General features: G+C 32.2%; 1 protein-coding gene across 2 annotated transcripts in view; it reads left to right on the top strand.

The window, feature by feature from the left end:
* p130CAS (Serine_rich_CAS and FAT-like_CAS_C domain-containing protein p130CAS) overlaps positions 1 to 22501 on the top strand; it is a 126177-nt gene that overhangs the window by 22090 nt on the left and 81586 nt on the right. The gene's annotated exons all lie outside the window — the stretch shown is intronic.

The following is a 22501-nucleotide window of genomic DNA, read 5'->3' as shown; positions in this document are numbered from 1 at the left end:
TCATTTTATCCACATGAAAAATGTCCAAGGAACTACTAATATTCCTCTTTTTTCAACAAAGATGTAGCTATACAAAATAATTAAAAAATTAAATATTCAAGATTTTTTGCAAACGCACTACATTTACAACATTTATTTCTGAATTTTTTTTTCTGCAATTCTGGAAGTATTCCCTCCACATTCTTGTTCACATAGGAATTGAGACTATGATAATTTGTACATGTATCTATGGATTGTGTTGGATTGTCCAATTCTGTTCCCAAATCCAATAAAAATATCCTTCTGTTATCCAAACGACCCTATCAGGATATTCTATCCATAATTTATATACACTTATACTGCCTATGTCAAGTAGATATAGTAAAGTTGTCAGAGATGAAAATGCCACTGAATCTCTAAAAATCATACGAACAAGTTCAATTTCGCTGAGAATGCCAATTTTGGGACACTAAAAAGATGCAAAAAAGGTTGCCATTCTTACCTCTGGGCTTCCCTCCAAAACAACTTGTAGGGGCAGAAAAACGGAAAATATCTGTTTACCCAGAATATGTATGCCGTAGAAAAAAATGTTTCAAACAAAAAATGTTCATCGGAACTTTTTGTGTAGAATAAACCGTTCTCTCAGAAACAACGCTTGAAACGTCTGGCGATTTGTTAGACGCACGAAATCAATTTTTTAAATAAAATCACGAAGATAACGTAGATGCTGTGTAATGCCTTTTTGGTAGTCAACTTGTTTGTTTTTTTAATTAATATATTCGGTATATTGCTTCCCTTCATTTGCTATGTTGCATGTTGGGATGCGATCCGTTGTTTATTTTCTACTAAGTCAGAGGCCTTCTTTAAGTCAATAAATCAAAATTTGGCTCATGGTAAATCAATTTTTATTCATAGTGTCCTATGATATCTCGTATATCGCTATACGTTCATTAATAATGACGATACTGTGTAGTGCCCTTTTGGTAGTCGCCTTGTTTGTTTTTTCCATCTTAATATACTCGTTATTTCCTTCATTAACCATAACACACGCTCCAATCGGACCAATAATAACGGATATATAATATAGTGCCCTTTTGGCAATGCCGCCATGTGTGGTTTTTCATTCTAAACATATTTGCTACCCCCTCTCCTTTTCAATGATGTATATCATCCGTCCCGATCCGTCGAACTATTCTACACCCACCACAAAACAATAAAAAAATATTTGAATCATCCATACGACTTTTTGTCACAAAATAGTGTCAGCCATCTTTTCCGTACAGTTTTTTGTAAACAAATATGTTAGGTTAGGTTAGTGATATAAATAACAATAAAGTGCATGTGAACACATAACTGGGATAATTATACGTCATTAATCAAAATTGTTAGGAATAAATCAGCTGTAGCTTTTAATAAGAACAAAATATGATTGAAATGCCAGATGTTGGTAGTTCAGATTTCGTTCCTAGGTGGCGCATTTACCCTACCGGACAAACAGTGTGACTTGTCGTCCTAGTTTTTTATATAGATTATTTAAAATTTAAAAATGCAGAAAACAGTATGAAGCTTCGCGCTAGTTTACAGTACCGCCTACTGAACCCTTTTTTCTCTATGGCGTAAATCAATATTTTCCGTTCCTTATCAGGGTGGGTTTTAGCGGGAAACCGGGGGTAGGAGTGGCAAATTTTTTTGAATTTTTTTTGTGGTCCCAAAATTTACATTTTCAGCAAAATTTAGCTTGTTTGTATGATTTTTAGAGTTTCAGTGTCATTTTCGTCTCTAACTACTCGAGTAATAATCTCATTAATTGGACCAGTAGTGACATTATATAGCCGAAACACGAAAACACTAATCTCGACCAAAGAGGACAGTAATATAATAATATAAAACATTGTAAAAATTGAAATTAGGGAAACATTGCTTGGAATACTAATTGACATTTTAGTGGGCAGAAATATTTTTAATTCCGACATTTATGGTCTTAAACACTATCTGCTTTCCTTTAATTGAGTTATAAAGAAGTGTACCTATTGTGTGACTTGTTTTACGTTCCTCCCCAATACGTAGTTGGATTTTACGACATCTAGTTTGTGTTTTATAGTGCCTCTTTACCAATAGGACTATTTATAAACGATAAATCCTATCTAAAGACATAAAACGCCTTCCCATGTTGAATTTTTCCAAACTATAAAATTGCATGTCTGGAATTTGCACCTGTTTAATCATTAAAATATTTTTACTTCTTCAAACGTGTTATTTAAAGGCTGCAATAACATGCGAAACATTATCCAGTAATACTGTATTCTTTATATTTTCTTACAATGAAAGGTTTATTAGACTAAACAAGACATTTTTACGTTCGTCTGTCTATATTCGTTTTAACGACTGCCCTAACTGGCGTCTCGTTATACAGGATGTCACAAATTCTTCTTCAGTGCTTTTTCTCAACTTACTGAAAGACTACAAACTTTATAAATAAAAGATATTCATCTGTTAATTGAGAACTATAATGTCTTGTCTTCTAATAACCCTATATAAACTCAATATACTTTAGTGTTGCAAAAGTTGCAGTTTATTAAAATTTTGGCTGTTATTATTAATCATATGAATACTAGTTACATTCATGGACAAAAATATCTTTTTAAATTTTTTTTTCAAGTTATTACTATTTCAAACTAATTTTAGATTACGGACATTACTCATAAGTCGGTTTTGAAACATTGTGACGTTTATTTTGACGTTTATTCAGCGTTTAGTGTTATTCGTGCATTGTATCATAAAAAACTTCTTCACCTAAAGGACAACCATAATTATTAGGTAATTTTTAGTAAAATTTATTAAGTTTAATTAAATATTTTTTTGATTTAGCTAAGTTTAAAACAAGTGTGCCTTAAATTCGACACTGCGATGAAGACCAAGCAGCACAGATTGTAATTTTTTACGAGGAAGGTTATACACAAAAGGATATTGCTCAACCTCGCAAGGAGAAGTCAATCTACAGTTTCGAATACTTTAAAAAGGTATCACGAGACAGGAAATTTTGTACGAAGGCTTTGTCAAGGACGCCCAGGGTGCACAACCCAGAATTGAACTCTTTATGCTGTTCTCTGTCAGTCTACCAATTTTTTCTACGATATTACGGTTTTTTAAGTTGGTACAACACTTTTTTTAGTGAAGTGTTGGCACAGCTGAGAAAGATTTGTGTCTCTAAATCAACTCGTCGTAAAGCTATTTTAGATAACGCGGTGTCAAAAGGTGCCAAAAAGAAAATTGTTCAGAAAGACCATTGGAAAGAAAACGTGGCAAAATCTAGACAGAGTGGACAGAAGTATGTGTCAAAATTTACGGGAAAAACTGTACAGAGTAAGGTATTTTCTGTTCTCCGTAAGTGTTGTGTAGTAAAATGTTTTGAAAAAATAACTTCGCAAAATCAAAAGCGTTTATTTGACTCTTTTTATGATAATGGTTCAAAAAAAGAACAAGACACTCTTTTAGCAGGTTGTATGGCATTAGGGGAGCCTCCAGAAAGGCATAGAAAGATACAAATTCATAAAATTATCAGACAGTACCACTGGAAATACAAGCTTAAAACTTCTGGTTGTGGTGTGCCCGTGTGCCGTTCCTTTTTTGTTGACTTATTTCAAGTAAGAGTGAAGCGTGTAAGAATATTGTTGAAAAAACTCCACTTGATGAAAAACGTGGAAACACGGAAACCAAAGAAAAATTTCAGATGTTTATTCTATGGCTTTAGAACATTTAAAATCTATTCTACATAAACCAAGTCATTACACACCTGAAAAAACAAACAGATTGTACTTCGATAACCCAGACCTAATGATTAAGAACATTTTTGAGTAGTTTCAAAAGTTGTTTAAAGACACTACTGGGAATAAAAAGACTGTTTTTATTATAGTAATATTCTTCTCTATGCTGATGATCTAAAAATTTATTGAGTCATAAAAAATTCCAATGACTGTAGTTTATTACAGAATTATTTAAATTAATACGAGGAGGCATTGATGCTAGTGCTCTTTTGGAAAATGGTTACTTCCGTACTCCCTGTAGAGACACCAGATCCCAAGACTTATTTTATTTAGAATTTCATATTTTGTATCTGAATCAGTATCAGTTGGCCCAACTTTAGATTGATAAGAAAATTAAATTTTAGAGAAAAAAAAAATAAAATAAAAGCGCAGCGTAAATTTAATAAAAACTCATGAATGTGTTGCTTGTGTGAGTCCATTTTAAAAAGAGGTAAAAAGAAATAAATTAGACTTACAATCAATTTAATTTTACTACCCAAGACGACCGGTTTCGCTTTCTAAAATTTGCAAAGCATCATCAGGTCAGTGGTACAAAGTAAATTAAATGCTGAAATTATAAAAAGCCCATATTAGGGTACTGTTTTATAAGGATATAGATCAAAAAAGTTATAGATCAAAAAAAGGTTTTAGTAATTATGCCAATATTACATGTACTACTACTAAAGATTTCCACAGTTTTCACTGTCTTCCTTCACTCAATCGTTTTCTCCAATTTTCCCTGTCATTCCAGTCTCCATCTCGCAGGGTTCTTTTCTCCATAGCCTCGTCGATTTCATCTCTGAATGACCTTCGGGGTCTTCCTCTCTTTCTTCTTCCAATCGGGCTCCATTCTGTGATTTTGTTTATCCAGCGTCCTCTGTCTGCTCTTCTGACGTGGCCGTACCAGGATAGTCTCTTCTCCTCTATATAGTCGATTATGTCTGATTGCACTCCCATTCTCCGCTTAATCTCTACGTTTTCAATTCTGTCTCTTTTTGTAAGTCTACAGCTTCTCCTCAGGAACTCCATTTCTACTGCTCTTATTCTACCTCTATTTCTCTTGTTTATTGTCCAGTTTTCGGACCCATATGTCAGGATACTTCTTGTCAGGGTATTATATATTCTCTTTTTTGTCTTTATCGTAATGTTCTTATCCCACAACACTGAGTTTAGTTGTCTTATACAGTTTCTTGTTTGTCTCAGTCTGTTGTTTATATCTTCTTCTGTTGTTCCCTGGTTCGATATTATGGTTCCTAAATACTTGAATTTATCTGTTCCATTTATTTGTCTTCCCTCGTCTATCTCTAGGTTTCTCATATCCTTGTTTTCTGGCGAATCATGGCGAATATTAAAAGCACTTCAACGAAATAAGACAGAGAAATCCCAGATCGGCAAAATTAGTGAAAACGAGTGGCAAGAATACTACGTAGAACTACTTACAGAAAACCGTCCCCAATTTCAGGAAGAGAATATAGAACATGCAGGAAATGGGGCATACGACCAGATAGAAATAAGCCTGGCAGAAGTTAAGAGAGCAATCAAGACATTGAAGAACAAAAAAGCCAAAGGACCCGGAGGAATACCAAACGAACTAATTAAAAACGGAACGGAAAAGTTATTCCGCATGCTACATAGAATGTTCGAAAGAGGACTAAATGGAGAAGAAATACCTGCGGAATGGACACAAGCATACATCACATCCATACATAAGAAAGGAAACAGGAAAAAATGTGAAAACTATAGAGGAATTAGTATAATATCGTCGGTAGGTAGACTTTACGGGAAAATTATTAAAGAAAAACTAGAAACTGAAATAATAGGAAAAATTGGAGAAGACCAAGCAGGGTTCACAGTAGGAAAATCATGCCTAGATCATAGATTAGAACAACTGATAGAGAAGAAAATGGCAAAAGGTAGACAGGTCCATCTGGCCTTTGTTGATCTAAAGAAAGCATATGACTCAATACCTAGAGTCAAATTATGGGAAGCAATGAATGATCTCGGAATCCGACAAACACTAATAAAAGCAGTTAAAGCACTATACAAAGAAAACAAAGTAGCTATTAAATGTGGAAATAAAGCCTACCATCCATTTAAGACGACAAAAGGACTTCTACAAGGCTGTGCTACGTCCCCAACTCTGTTTAAAATATTCTTGGAAAAGACACTCAAACCATGGAGGAGAAAGTGCGAAGGAATGGGCATACCAGTAAGAGACGAATACCTATACACCTTAAGTTTTGCCCACGATCAAGTAGTCATCGCACAAGATGAAAAAGATCTCAGCTTTATGCTCAGAAAACTAGAAGAAGAATATAAAAACAACGGAATGGAAATAAACTTAGAGAAAACCGAATACCTAACAACAGAAAACGAAGAGAATATTACATGTCTGTGTTTATTAATATGCATAAAATTGCTTTAGCAGACAAAGTAACAACCCACAAATTGGTAAGAGAAAAAAATCTGTTGAATTGTAATAAATTAGAAATAAACAAAATACTACTTACATTCCGGTACAAGAGTTTTTATATAGTGATTGGTGATACATAGTTCAAACTATCCCGTATTACTGATAATGAGTGATCTTCGGTCAATGTTGTAACTGTCTGACAACTTAGGAGGAAGTTTCTTGAGGGGAGGGATGTTAACAGACGATATAGGAGTAAGGTAGGTATATGTTATTGTTTGTTGAAAGAAAGATTTGTTTAAATAATATAAAACATCACATTTTCTTTCAACAAACAATAACACATACCTTACTTCGTCTTATGCCCATCGATCGTCTTCGGTTATTTTATTTTTTCGTACATTTCTAGGTTTTGTGACGACCGAACCTGTAGTTTTGTATCTTCTGACTATATTTCTTAAACTATAGCGTGACAATTGCAACATATTCGCGATTTCCGAATTGGATTTTCCAGAATTAAAAAATCTAATAATGATTGAAGAAATTTTCTCATCGAAAACTTTACCTCTATCCATTGTACAATCCACAAACGGCAAAAAGCTTTACAATACTACAACATACATTTGACATTAACTGACAAAATTATTGTGTTGATGTCACTTTTCCATAGCTACCCCTAGATTTAACGTAATTATGAAAAAATCAACGTATGTTGACATAAGTGAATGCATACCCAGGTTTTATTGAATTTTTGTTATTGTTGAAAATACATAAAAAACCATAAGTGTAATAAATATTAATAAAAATGCCATATTAATATGGGAACTTATAAAAACATGCAGAGTATACCTGTTATGGAATACTATGCGTTTATTTCTTCTCCGGACTAACTCTTTGTTTTGGAATTAAACAGAATATATTGACATGTATAAATTTATTATATTAGAGGATGAAAATTACACTCTGCTTGTTATTTCTTAAAACTATGAATATATAAGTTCTGTTATCTACAATTATTTAACGATGTTTCTGGATGGATTTGAGTACAAGAGATTGGACTCAAATATTAATATTAAAATAGCAAATACGGATAGCTTATCGAACAAAGAAATAAGAGAAATAAATTATTATTATTCCATAGATACGAAGTATTAGGTAAATAAACTAGCGAAACTTATTTATTCTAAATAGGAAAATATTTATGAAGAGTATTGATTCTGATTTCTAACAGCAAATAATTATTAGTGATTATACATGAGAACTTTTCATAATTGTAAATAACATATACCAGGTGACTAAAAACTATATAGAAATACATAGATACTTTAATTATCTTACATGTGAGTAGGTAGGTACATTACACCTCCTTTTGTAAGAATGAAAATAATTGTAAAATGAATTTTCATTTAAATGGTATAAAACATTTGTATACATTATTATTTTATTTTAACACATTTAAATAGTTTCTTTTAGTCTCGATAGTCTTTCACTTCGTCTTATCGGTGTAGTCTCTGTGAAACTAGTCTCTTCACACTTTTTGGATTCACTATAATTATTGTCTTTATTATGTTTACAATCTATACTTAAATCTGTCTCATGTACATGTTTTCGTTTACTTTGACATATATTTAGTGTTAAACAATTTGTAATTTGTTGACAACTATGTGACGGATTTCTACGAAATCGTCGGTAAAAATATTTAATTATCCTGTATAAAATATAAAGTAACATACATTTTATCAAAAATAAGATTGCATAAGTGAAATAAGAACTATTTTTTATTGTGTCTGAAAAATTAATATTTGTTTCTGAGGTCATTTTCTCTAAATTATCTAGTTTATGGCTTGCTAAATTTAATGCATCTCGATCGAGATTATTTAATTGTAAGGGAACAAGGTGTAATTTGGATTCATTATTTATCTTAATATCATCACAACAGACTTCTGGAAGGGATAAATCTGGAATGATAGACTGAAAATTACTTTCTTTTGGATTTGAGACAGATATCAAAATAGTTGATCCGGTGTAAGTTTTGCAATTATTCGAAGTAGAAAAAATACCTGTGTTTGAAAGAACAATAGATATTGGCGTACTAGTCTGACAGCTTAAAGTTAAATCTGTTGGTTTGGGTAAAACATATATCCAAGAATTTGGTTTGTTTAATTTATGCCAAATTTCATATTCTGTTTGAATTATACGAGTATCGCAACTAGATGGTATGTTTGTTATTGAAGTTAACAATTCAGTTTCACAAATTGGATTAGTGTGTGTAAATCGGAAAGTATCAGGATTTTTGCAAATAAGTTTTTCTTCATCTAATGAATAACAGTCTTCTAATGTATCAATAGTAACATAAATGTTTCTATTTTCTGAAAGAACAAGATATTTGACAGATGGAAGAATAAAGGTAAGTCTCTTTAATGTTGGATGAATTATAGGAAGAGATATTAGTTTAAAAAGAGAATAAGGAGTATTACTAACCAAAGGTATACTAACCGTAATTAAAATCTTGTTATCAAAATATATATATTTAAGTAAAATGATATCGAAATATTTATGAGCATAATCGATAGTCAATGGAAATGGATAAGTCGATGTACTAGGTAAATGCGTTACCGTTTTAGATAATTCTTGAATTAGTTGCTCAGGTGTTATAACAGAAGGATGAAGGTTATTATTTCTTGCAAATAGAATAACGTTTATTAAAGTAGAATATTCTTGTTGTAATTCTGTTATAAAGAAAGTTAGTAAGGTAAAATGTTCTTCAATTTTTTGTTTTAAATCTAAATTAAAATATTTATTATTCATTTTATCTGTGTAATTGGTAATTGATTCAAAATTTTTATCAAAAATCACTTTGTTTCGGTCTAGATTTGTAATAGAGTTATTAAAATTTGCAATCGTGGCTTTTACTACATGAATTTGTTGTTTTAGTAAATCAAGAAGATGATTTTCGTTACTTTCAGCTTTGTTAATAGCATTATTGAAATTTTCAGCATCATCACTGTCTAAGGTACCGAATAAGGTCCTGAAAACAGATCCAATTGCATTAAATAGAGCGCGTTTTGGTCTAAAATGTTCATGCAGAATTATGTTTTTTAAAGTTTGTTCATCTTGAAAGAGTCTAGGTATGATTTGTCCTAAGAGTTTTAGTGAAGTATCGCATAATCGTAATTCAATAAGAACTGGTTTGTTTTGACACAGTCTTAATGTTTTTTGATAGGTGAGATCTACAAAATTTAATTTGTCTGTAAAAGGTTGTAAAGGAATATGACTTAATATGTTCCAATGAGTTTCAATAAATTGAACATTTTTTTATGTGTTCGTAATAGATTCCAGGTGATTTGTTGATAGGAGTATTGGTATATTTCTTGTGAATTTGTTCACTATTTGTCAGCCATATTATTGCATACCTGAAACAAAAGCATGTTTCAATCTATTCATGTGAACTTTTATTGGTTTTTTATTTACTAAAATTGTGCAATTGACAGGAGAATTTATCTCTAGAATTTTATAAGGTCCATTATAATTTTGTGTAAGTTTTTTGGTTTGACCCTTCTTTGTTTGCTCATTTTGGAGATATACTAATTGTCCTTCTAAGAAAACGGTGTCATTAATCTTTTGGTCATAATATTTTTTACTGACTACTTTAGATTCTAATAGATTCGTTTTTGCTAACTCATGAGATTTTCTAAGCTTAAGTGTTAAATTATCTAAATAATCTTCATATGTATATTTGAGTTCTACTGGTCGTATTATACTGCTAGGTAGATTAGGTGTATATCCAAATATTAGTTCATATGGTGTGAATTTGGTTGAAGTATGATTAGTTGTATTATATGAAAACATAGCAAAATCTAGCCATTCGTCCCAATCGGATTGATCAGCTTTAATATAATGTTTAAGGTAGTCTGCTAAAGTAGCGTGACTCCTTTCTAATGCAGCATTTGATTCTGGATGATAAGCAGTACAATTTATATGTCTGATTTTAAAAAGCTTGGCGATTTGAGAAAATAATTTGGAAGTAAAATCTCGGCCTTGATCAGTAACTATTATATCGGGTTTTCCAAACTTGCAAATAAATCCACGAACCAGATTTTCAGCGATAGTCTTGGTTTCATGATTCGGAATTGCATAAGCTTGAGAAAATTTTGTTAAGTCATCTTGTAATGTTAATATGAACTTATTACCTGACTCGGTTAAAGGTAAAGGACCTACTATATCTAAAAATATTTTTTCTAATGGATTTGAGCTTGTTGTTGTTATCTCCATGGGCTTTACGAATTTTTTTCTAACGAGTTTATTTTTCTGACAAGATTCACAGGTTTTTATAAAGTTTTTAATATCATTTTTCATATTATTCCATTTGAAATGTTTTTTTATACGATTGTATGTCCGATGAAAACCAGAGTGTCCAGCCGTAGGACTAGTGTGATTCTCTTGTAATATTGTAGTTATTTCCTCAGGTTCAGGATTTGTTAGTATATCATGATAAATGATAATAGATATATCAGTTTTTCTAAAAATAAATCTAATCATAGATCTAATTTTTCCCCAACTTAATTTATCGTAGCTAAAAGTTATTCTGGGTAGGCAAATTTTTAATATTTTATCGTTTAATAACCAGTCTCTTAATTTTATTAGGGAATTAAATATATCTTCATAAGAGGTATTGTCCCAATAATTATTTTTTATAAATATGTAATAAAAGTTTTTATTTTGATCAGAAATATATATAATGTCATTTAGTCTTGGATTTTTGGCTTTCAATTTTTCTATATGACTGAATTGTTTATTTATTTGTTTCTGAACGATCTCATTAAAATTTAAATCTACGGAAACAAACAATGCTAAATTTTGTGAAAATGATGTAATCTTTTCATTTGTTTCTTTTATATTATCATTTGTTATTAATATAGTTTCGGATTTAGATAAGAACTGTGAATAAGTGTCATTATTTTCTTTACTCATTTTGTTTATTTGTAAGGTGATTGTTGCCGGGTTTTTGTTTTCTTCGCAAATATTTGTTTCAGATATGGTTAAAGGAGGACGACTTAAACAATCAGCATTTTGATTTAATTTACCTGGTTTATAAATAATTTCATAGCTATATTCTTCTAATGCTAATCTCCACCTAACGAGTCTTGATCCGGGATCTTTTACATTAAATAGCCATGTGAGTGGTTTATGATCCGTATAAATGAAAAATTTATTTCCGTACAAATATGGTCTAAAGTGTTTAACACTCCATACAATTGCAAGTAATTCTTTTTCTGTTGTGCTATAGTTTGATTCCGCTTTGTTCAAGGTACGACTAGCATAAGCAATAGGTAAATCATCTGGTACTTTACCTTGAGAAAGTATGGACCCTATTGCATAATTACTAGCATCCGTTGTTAAGACAAAGGGTTTGGTAAAATCTGGATACTGAAGTATTGGTTCTGAACAAAGTATTGATTTCAGGTTCTCAAATGACTGTTGTTGAATGCTTGTCCAATTAAATTCAACATTTTTCCTCAGCAGTTTTGTTAAAGGTTGTGTTAAAGCACTGAAATTTTTTATAAAGCGTCTATAATAACCAGTGAGACCCAAAAAGCTCTTAATATCTTTTTGTGTTCTGGGTATAGGAAAATCTGTAACAGCACATACCTTTTTTTCGTCCGGTTTGACACCAAATTCAGTTATTAAATGTCCTAAATACATTACTTCGCGACGAAAAAATTCGCACTTATCTGGTTGTATTTTTAAGTTGAATGTAGACAATTTTTCGAATACTTCTTTTAATCTTTTATTATGATTTTCTAATGTATCGGCATGAATGACTATATCGTCGAGATAGACAAAACATCTGTAATTTTGTATTCCTGAGAGGACAGTATTCATTAGCCTTTGAAAAATACTGGGAGCATTTTTTAATCCAAATGGCATTCGTGAATATTGATAATGTCCAGACGGAGTTGAGAAAGCAGTCTTTGGAGAATCCTCAGGATCCATTTTGATCTGGTGAAATCCTGATGTTAAATCTATTGTTGAAAAATATTTTGAATGACCCAATTGGTCTAATATATCGACTATATTCGGAAGTGGAAATGAATCTCCTATAGTAATATCATTTAGTCGTCGATAGTCTATAACAATTCGCCATTTCTTCTTTGCTGAAGCATCGGCCTTTTTTGGCACAACCCAAAGGGGCGAATTCCATGGCGAAGTTGATTCTTCGATAATACCTTGATCTAGCATACCTTTTATTTGAGTTTCGACTTCATGTTTGTGTACTTCAGGATACCTGTATGATTTAGTGCTAATAGGTACATTAGAATTTAAAGGAATTTTGCAAGTTATGGCATTTGTACTGGTAAGTTGATCTCCTTCCAGATAAAAGATATGATTGTACTCCTTGCAAATAGAAATTAAAGATGATTTTTCTTCACTATTTAAATGATCTGTTCTCAAGGCATTTTTTAATTTAGCAATTCTGTTAGAATTCGTATTATCTTTATAAGAAGACATTTTTCGTATATTTGCATTGTTTTGTAAATTTGGAATTTTTTCTATTGCTACTTGAATATCGTTTAATTCAACATCCGTTTCAGTAGTGTTTACGATTGAGGTTAAAAAGAAATCATTTTTACTTTAACAACACTAGGACATAAAAATACACCTTTAAAGATTTCGCGTTCGGGACATAATCCTTCGCTTAATTCATTATTTATTACTTTAATTTGAACAATTGTTTCAGTTCTTGCGGATAGAATAGTTTTATTACTTCTTGAGTTAGAATTAGAGTTTTGATTTAGTATAAGATCGTCTGAACAGGATTTTTCTTCTGAACAGGATTTTGATTTATGATTTCGTGAAGAGTTACAAGTTTTATTTGTGCATATCTCAGTGGATTTTACACATTTTGGACTTGAATTTTCTTTGGATTTAGAGTTAGATTTAGATTGAATTGGATTGGATAGTAGTTCTTCACTACTTAAGGTTATTTGGATATCATTGGTTTCTAAATAAGAATGATCCTCTATGGATTTAGCATCATAAGGAAATATTTCATCGATATTAGAACTTGTCTCGATATTTTGATCTCTCAGAAATTCGTCATTGTCATTGTTTAATGGAGATTTTATATATTCGATTGGAATAGAACAATTTTTAAAGTTTAATTTATTTTCTTTATAATCAATTTGGCATTTATTTATTTCAAAAAAATCGCTACCTAATATACCGTCGAAATGAAGAGGAAAATCGTCTTCTACGACATAGAAAACATGAGTTTGGACAAAATCTTTTATCTTGAAATTTACGTTACAACTACATATAGTTTTATTTGGATTTAAGACATTTTTATCAATGCCTCGTAGAGTAATAGACTTAGAATAAATTTTTGGAATGTTTAGTATTTTTGAATATTTAATTAAAGAAATATCTGCGCCTGTATCGATTAGAAACTTGCAAGAGGATGGATTAGAATTATTTACTAAGGGTAAATCTACATAGGAAGTGACTGAGAAGTTGATGGTTGTGATACGGCCTGAACTGAACGAACTCCTCGAGAATCGACCGTTGGTTGTCGAGGATTTTGGAAGTTTAAAGAATTTGTTGGATTTTTGTTTTTATTGTTAAATTCGCGTTTTCTACATTCTTCTATAACGTGACCTGGTTTTTTGCAGTATCTGCAAAAACGTTGGGAAGTGTTGGTATTTTCTTTTCTTAAGTTTGGAGGAAAATCAGAATTGGAATTTGAATTTGAAGGTTTATAATTTTGATTTTGAGAATTTGACCTTTGAAGATTTGAATTAGGATATTTTGGGTTTTGAAAACTAGAATTTTGAAGATGTCTAACATTTCTATCTGAATTGTTTTTATATCGACAGTTATTTGAGGAATGGTTATTTCGTTTGCAAATATTACAGAATGGTCTGAAAATTTCTTGTCTTGATAACTGTTCTTGTTCTTCGGCAATTGCTATAGCAACAGCTCTTTCTAAGGAATCTGGATTTCGGGCTTTGATTAAAATAGAGAGGTCTTTGTTTAATCCTCTAATAAAGACATTTAGTGCTTGAGTTTTTAAGAGTTTAGTACATGCATTTCTTGCATCTGGAGATAAGTCTGGATCAAGTGTATTTATTAATTTTATATAGCAATTTTCAACTTTATTTGCAAATGACATTACATTTTCACTGGGCATCTGACGTAAGGAATGTAATTCCAATTGCCACTGACCTTCAGTTCGGCGTTCAGAATAAGCATCTAATAAGAAGTCTTTTAAATCTTTCCATTCGTCAAATGTTCTGTTTCTAGTTATGGCCCTAGCTTTATCGGTTAATTTAGTTTCTATAATGGCTAATAAGATGGGTTTGGATTGCGGATTTACTAAATTGTATGCTTTATCACAATTGTCTATGAATTCGTATAATTTTGATTTTGTACCATCAAATCGAATGAGAAGTTTTTCAGCTATTTCAATTGATACTGACATTTTATTTGAATTAGAAGTAGAAGAATTTGAAAGAGAATTTGAGTCGGGAGAAGGTATTTGTTCGTCAAATAAGTTACTTATATCAGGATATAAAGTAGACATACGTTTACAAGATTTTTAAAATATGAGACAGAATTTAAGATAGAATGTACTTACAAGTAGAATATTGTTGTTGGTCGCATAGTCTATTATTCCACGGGTTCACCTCTACTTCCGATGGAACTACAATTGGGTTATGACTGGAACTGGATTTCGAACTGGATGTACTGGACCCCAATGTAATTAGTTGTAGTGGCGATTTTTCCACACTGACAGTTTTTTTTGAATGATTCCTCGAAGGAAACAAGTCAATTCAAAAATTCCTCAGCTCTCCTTCTATCAGCAATCAGAGGAACTCTGCTACTAATATCCCACGTTCTGACACCAAATTTTGTTATGGAATACTATGCGTTTATTTCTTCTCCGGACTAACTCTTTGTTTTGGAATTAAACAGAATATATTGACATGTATAAATTTATTATATTAGAGGATGAAAATTACACTCTGCTTGTTATTTCTTAAAACTATGAATATATAAGTTCTGTTATCTACAATTATTTAACGATGTTTCTGGATGGATTTGAGTACAAGAGATTGGACTCAAATATTAATATTAAAATAGCAAATACGGATAGCTTATCGAACAAAGAAATAAGAGAAATAAATTATTATTATTCCATAGATACGAAGTATTAGGTAAATAAACTAGCGAAACTTATTTATTCTAAATAGGAAAATATTTATGAAGAGTATTGATTCTGATTTCTAACAGCAAATAATTATTAGTGATTATACATGAGAACTTTTCATAATTGTAAATAACATATACCAGGTGACTAAAAACTATATAGAAATACATAGATACTTTAATTATCTTACATGTGAGTAGGTAGGTACATTACATACCTAATTTGTTTATGGTAATCGTCTTAAACTGCAAATTCCATAGGTGGGCCAACTGATATGGGAAGGGGCTCGTATGCTATTGTGTATGGTATGGACAGGCGGCTTAAGTTCATCGATTTAGTCTCCGTGAGTAGAAAAGAGACGTAATATAAAAAATAATTCGTTAATGTCATACTTGTGCAAAGATCTAGCACAAGGATGGACTGTACATATGTTGTACCTATTTATGAAATGCTTAATTTTATTTACTACGAATTTATCTATACAATCCAGTAATCTGAACATTCCAATAATCCGGCGCCCTGTTTTTTAATAGTGACGTGTTAGTGGGATTCTACTATATATAGTTTATAATTTATAGTTTGTTTCCAACCAGATATTTAATAAAAGTTGGGAAGTAACAAGCAAAATTTTTAAAAACTAATTTTCTTGCCTTCTTTCCTAGGGCTCAAAACTAATTTCCTATCATTCTTTCTACATTTTACAAATCTTCCTATGTAAAACCGACTCATCTTACAGAAGGGTGGAGATCAACATGTGGTTCTTTTTAGAAACCGATACAGATAAGCCGTTAATTTATCCACACATTTTACCTCGACAAGAAAACATGTACCGCCAAAGTGTCCATTAATCTGCCGCCAATGGTATGAATGACGATACCTTATTAGGTTTCATCTTATTGGTTTTCAGAAAATTTAATCCCTCTAAATACCTTAAGCTCGAAGATTCTTATTGAACTTGGTTGTAAATATTTCCTTCCCTAATGAATGCAATGAATATCGCTTTAATAAAATAATTATGGGACATTTCTGGTTGTTATTCTCACGTTATGTCAATTATGACTAATTATTTTTGGTATGTTTTCTTTTTATTATTAAATTTTGTTTAATAATGTGTTATGTAATCAGCGATAAACATTTATCGTTAGACGTATATATCTCTTCTCCATCTGTTTTTAATACCTACAATAAAATTTAAAAATGATTTCTCAATTCTTCATATTGTTCTAAGGTATTATGTTATGACATCCTAGTTTTTATCAATCATCATCAATGGATTTCGGCGTTCTCATTTTAGTTGTCCTTACGAGCTTCTTGGTTGCAGCTTTTTCACCTCTGGTTTCGATCGCATAGGTCATTACTGTTCTTACGCAGGTCTTATATATTATTTTATTTCGTATGCGCATTTGCTTGTTCCTCCAGATACTTTCACGTAGGTATCCAGATATCATTGCTGGTCTGTTAATCTGTGCTTGATATTTCTGCTACTGGTAATGCTGACTCCTAAATATTTGAAGTTTGTAATTTGCTCATGGTTGTTTGCCGCTAGTTGACATTTGTTAGGTTCTCTGTGAATCGTGAGCGACTATGTCTTCTCAATATATACATATAAGCATGTTAAATTTTGCTGCAATGTTTTGGAACCTGTATAGTAATCGTTGTAGGTTATCTTCATCTTTCGATATAAGTACAGTACAACCTCGGTATAACGAATCTGAAGGCTCTGAAAGAAAAATTCGTTATATCAGGAATTTTTCTCAATAACAGGGTTCGTTATATCGAGGTTAAATGCGACCAATATTCGTTATAAAGGGGTTCTTAAAGCTGAATTCAAACCTCTATATAACGAATTTCTGATCACTTAACCTCAGTTTAACAAATAATGATTTACAGATTAACTGTAGACCTGTGTCTTAACTTAGAAAGTACGCTACCAAAAACAGGGGAAAAACATATTTTTGAGAATAACTTAATTTATTTGACAAAGTTAAATTCCTGTTGGAAATGTAATATAAAAATAAACAAATAAAAAACTACTTTTACTACGTCCATCTATGTCCATCGTTATTCAGTACCCTGATTACCGCTGAAAAAGTCAGTAATTTTTTATTGTTTACCTTGTCGTGTTAGGTTATCCATTTCACAATCCAGCACAGTGATAGATTTAACAACACCATCATTTAAAGCATTTTTTTTTTAAAATAACACTTTAACACATTGAGGGCATCTCTTGCGTCCTTTGATGTAAAATCTGGTTGATTAACTAGTTCTTCATCCACGTCGTCTTCTGCTTCTTCTACTGTTTCTTGCTCCCCTGCCACGGAAAATACGATTTCATCATCAGTGAGCTCTCCACAGATTGCAACTTCATCATCCAAGTTGACAAATTCTTCAAAATCCAAGTCCACATTTAAAGCTTCCTTCACTCTCGTCCAACATCCTTCAATTGGTTCTGGTTGTTGAACTTCTGGAATGTCCTCATCTTGGTTTTTGTCACGATCATTCACTTGAAAGCCGCTTTTCTTGAAACAGTTGACAATAGTTTTATCGTTAACATTGTTCCATGCCTTTGTAAACATCCACATAGCATCTAACACCTTAATTTTGGTTGGAGATTGGCATTCCAAGTCGTTCAAGAATTGACGGACAACCTCCCTTCTGTACTTGGTTTTGAAATTTTGTATTATTCCTTGATCAAGCGGTTGGAATTTAGACGTTGTGTTTATTTTGTAATGAAATAGGCCCAAAATACTTATTAGGAAATGGTAGAACAAGGTTTGTACTTGAATTTAGGTCCTTGGTGAATTCAAAAATAATATTTTTTAGTTGTGTTTTGAGCCTTGAAAATTTTTTTCAGTTTTAAATTATTTATAACTCGAAAAAGATCAAGTTTACAGACAAACAACAAGAGAATTCTTTTGTTGGAAATGATCCAAAAAAATTAAAAAACTTTTCGTGCCGAAAAAATTGTTACAATTTGTTTAAAAAATGTTCAAGCAGAAAAATTTGAGCAACTTTTCGCCTGGGCGACCTCTTGAACATTTGTAGAAATTTGATTTGATTCAGTTGCTCTCTCCAATGCTCTTTCTCTTCTGTCTATATTTTAGTGAACTGTTTATATTCACTGACTGGTTGCTTGTCTTGACTGGTAGGACAATATTTACTTTTTATTTCTAAGCGTACCTATTACATCCTTTTTTAAGTCCTTCGTTGAGATCGTGTTCTATGTCTGCCGAAAATTTTTCCCAGTAGCTTCTTTTTAGAATTGCATTTTTAAATTTACTTTTTTACTGTCTTGTAGTCCTCTTATGTTATATTATTGCGTCTGTGCTCCAAGTATGATTGTTCTTTTCTTTGCTGTCAAGTTTTTGACTTCATTCGTGAACCATAGTGTATTATTTGGTTTTGTTGTGCTGTTTACTTTTCTTTTCCTGAGTACTGCTTCAGAAGCTTTAAAATATTTGTTTGTAGTTTGTTCCATGTGGTTTCTACGTTATGTTTCGGTTAAAATCGGTCCTTTTTCTATTTTGTTGTGATCTATACCAATATTTAATAAATACTTTTATCTTCCAGAAGCAAATTTCTGTAATTCGGTTTATATATTACGGGGTTTTATGCCCTAGAACATACCGGGAGGCATAAATACTCTCTTTTCTCGCTAAAGCCGGGATCTGACTGAATGTGGAGCGGTGTTCTTCATCGGCGAAGAACATAACAGAAAAAGACAAAAAATCTAACGACGGAACCCAACGCAACGTAGAAAACCGTTTTCCTCTCAATATTGGTAGTTTACGATCCCTGGGATAGGGCAAAACTGTCTATTTAAGGTGGGCGCGTGCTGTCCCTTAGTTTTTCGGTAAATCAACACGGTTAAAAGGAAGGTTGGAAGCTGATGCATAGCACATACTTACCCCTCCTTCCTTTCCGACGTGACTAGGGTCGACACGCTCCATTGGGCTAGTTATCAAAAAGTAAATACATATTTATTAGTTTCACAGTAATGTGGCTGGCCAACCGTGCTCTCTTTTCTTTTCACTATTATCTATTTCTCTTCGCTGACGTGAACTGGCGAAGATCGCGTCTCAGCGCTCCATGAGATCCCGGCTTACAAGTCATTGCTTCGGTCACATGACGATAAGTTTGTGCTTTATTCATCTTGATCTTAGATTTCTGGTGTACGTTTTTGTACTGGAGTATGTGTCATTGGTTTTATTTTTGCCGTTTACGTTGTATTAAGTTCGACTCCCAGATATGTCCAAACTTTTTACAGCTTCAATATCGTCACCTACTCTACACATATTAGGTATGTATTTCCGCTCTACAAAACATTTAATATCCACCTAAATGGTTATCCAGTTTTTAAATACCATGACTTACCACTTCTACTTCTGTGGAATTTATCTTCTTCTTCTTCTTCCTCTTTATAAGCAATTCTGCTTGTTCATTGGCGGATTACTACCGAAAGGTTCTCACTCCATCTTTTGCGTGGTCGTCCGATACTTCTTCTGCTGACTGGTGACTTATCTCTTGCTATTTTGACGACACGGGTCTAATCCATTCTGCTTATGTGGTTATTCCATTCTTTTTTTCTATTTTGTGTCCATTCATTTATGCACTGAACGTTAATGTACGTGTCTAATGTCTTCACTTCTCTTTCGATCTCTCAGCGTATTTCCTGTAACTCTTCTTAGTACTCTCATCTCTGCCGTTTCCAGTAACCTCTGCGTTGTGGCTCTGTCGGGTCTTATTTCTGAGGCGTATGTCATTATTGGTCTTACACTGGCTTTATAAATTCTTGACTTCATCTCAGTGTTAATATGTCTGTTTCGCCATATAGTGTTATTAAGGCATCCTGCCAGTTTATTTGCTTTTTGTACTTGATCTCTCACTTCTTTGTCTAGGTCTCAATAGCTAGACAGTGTAATTCCCAGGTATTTTATTTCCATTACTTGTTCAATACTGATGTCATCAATTTCTATTTTACATCTGGTTGGTTCTTTGCTGACTACTATTGTTTTAGTTTTCTGAGATGAGATTGTCATGTTACATTCTTTTGCTCTTGTGTTAAATCTGTAGACCAGTCTTTGCAGACTATCTTCATTTTGGGCTATTAATATTTCGTTGTCTGCGTGTATTTTGATTTCTTTGTTTTCCATTCTGTCTGTTCTTCCTTTGTTAACGGTTTGGATGATTTCATCCATGATCAAATTGAAGAGCATGGGGCTCAATGAATCCCCTTGTCTTATTCCGCTGCCTATTTCTATATTTTCTGTAAGTTGTCCATCTATTTTGACTTCCATTTTGTTGTTTTGGGTAGATGTTATCGATAGTTTTTATAATGTTATGGGAACTTCTCTATTATACAGAAGATGGATTACATCTTTGAGTCTTATCCTGTCAAACGCTTTCTTTAGGTCAATCAGACACAGAAATGCTGGTCTATTATACTCTAGTGATTTCTCAGTAATTTGCTTTATAACGAATATTACATCTGTACACGATCTTCCACTACGAAAACCCTGTTGTTTATCTGCTAAACTTATACTCTGATTTATTAGCACTTGTAAAATTTTAGTTGTAAGTTTTAGCGCAGTATTTAACAAGTTTATACCTCTGTAGTTTTCTGGCTGTTTTTTATCTTCTTTTTTTGAATAGTAGAATTAGTTCGCTCGTTCTCCATTCTTCCGATTTTATTGTGTTTGATAATTTTATTAATTAATGTTGTTAATTGTTCTGTCATTGCTGCTCCACAATATTTCAGTAACTCGTTTGGTATCCCGTCCTTACCTGCCGCTTTTCTGTTCTTCAGGTTTTCAAGTGTTTTTCGAACTTCCTGTACATTTATATTAAGTTCTTCATTTGTGGTAATTTCTGGTGTTTCCGGTTCTAGCGTCGTTTATTCTTCCTCTGCATATAGCTTTTTTAGGTAGTCAATCCACGTATCCTTTTGTATGTGTTTTGGTTCTATTAGTTACTTTACCTCCTTTCTTTGACCTCTTATGAAGCGCCATATTTCCTTTTGCAGACCGTAAAAATCATGTTCCATTTCTTTCGAAAAGCGTTCCCAGTGATCATTTTTTATTTTTCTTACAAGTGCCTGTGTTTCGTTTCTAATTGTCTTGTAATTATGGTATGCCTCTTGTGTTTTGGTTGACATGTATTTCAAGTGAGCTTTTTTCTTTTCTTTACATTTTTCCTTCACTTCTGTACAAAACCATGGAGTTCTTCGCCTTGGGAACGATTTATTTTTATGTATTTATATTTCTTTCACCAAGAACTTCCTTGGTCGGGGCTAAGATATTAGACTTAATTTTTGCCCAGCTTTCTTCGACTCCATCACTTTCTGTCATATATGTATTTCTGTTTTTTTCGTATTCTGGTGTTTTGTTATTACATATATGTATTTTCATTCGGATTTTGCATAATACCAATTTATGATCGCTTCCTATTTCTGATGATGTTAGTGCTCTTACATCCAAGATTTGAGAGGGCCGTAACTCTCTCTTCGACAGAATATAGTCTATCATAGATCTTTGTCCTCTACTGTTTTCAAAAGTGTATTTGTATTGTTCTTTGTGAGGGAAAAATGTATTATTAATACGTATCTCGTTTATGTTGCAGAGGTCCGTCAGAAGGTCTCCGTTTTCATTTCTGTTTCGTCCGTCTATTTCAATACCTACTGTTTAAAAGACGTTATAATGATATCGGAACTCTAGGATGTTCACTTTACCTTTTAAGTATTTAACCCTTCTGTCGAAAGGTCCTCAATTTATCTAATGAACTGACCGCAGTGCTCAATTCATTGTACGGGTTACTTATATTCTTATTCTTACGTACATTCATTGGACAACAAATCGCAGAAATTTCCCACAGTTTTTAACATACTTGATATTGCTGAGGTTTTATTTCATACCAATAATAAAATTGTGTTTGTTGTGGCTGTTTATTAAGTTCCAACGGGATTACTGGTAATTACATTGCTATCCAATCGCTTTATCTTGTAATTATACGAAACGCGAAACATACCATGTTGCTACTAAGTATATCCGCTTTATTATATCGAGCTTAAATAACGACTACGATCTTTTTAAAGCCGGATTAACA

This window comes from Diabrotica undecimpunctata, chromosome 7 (assembly GCF_040954645.1).
Source record: "Diabrotica undecimpunctata isolate CICGRU chromosome 7, icDiaUnde3, whole genome shotgun sequence".
In the NCBI taxonomy this organism is placed as follows: Eukaryota; Metazoa; Arthropoda; class Insecta; order Coleoptera; family Chrysomelidae; genus Diabrotica; species Diabrotica undecimpunctata.
This window is presented reverse-complemented; position numbering and strand designations above follow the sequence as displayed.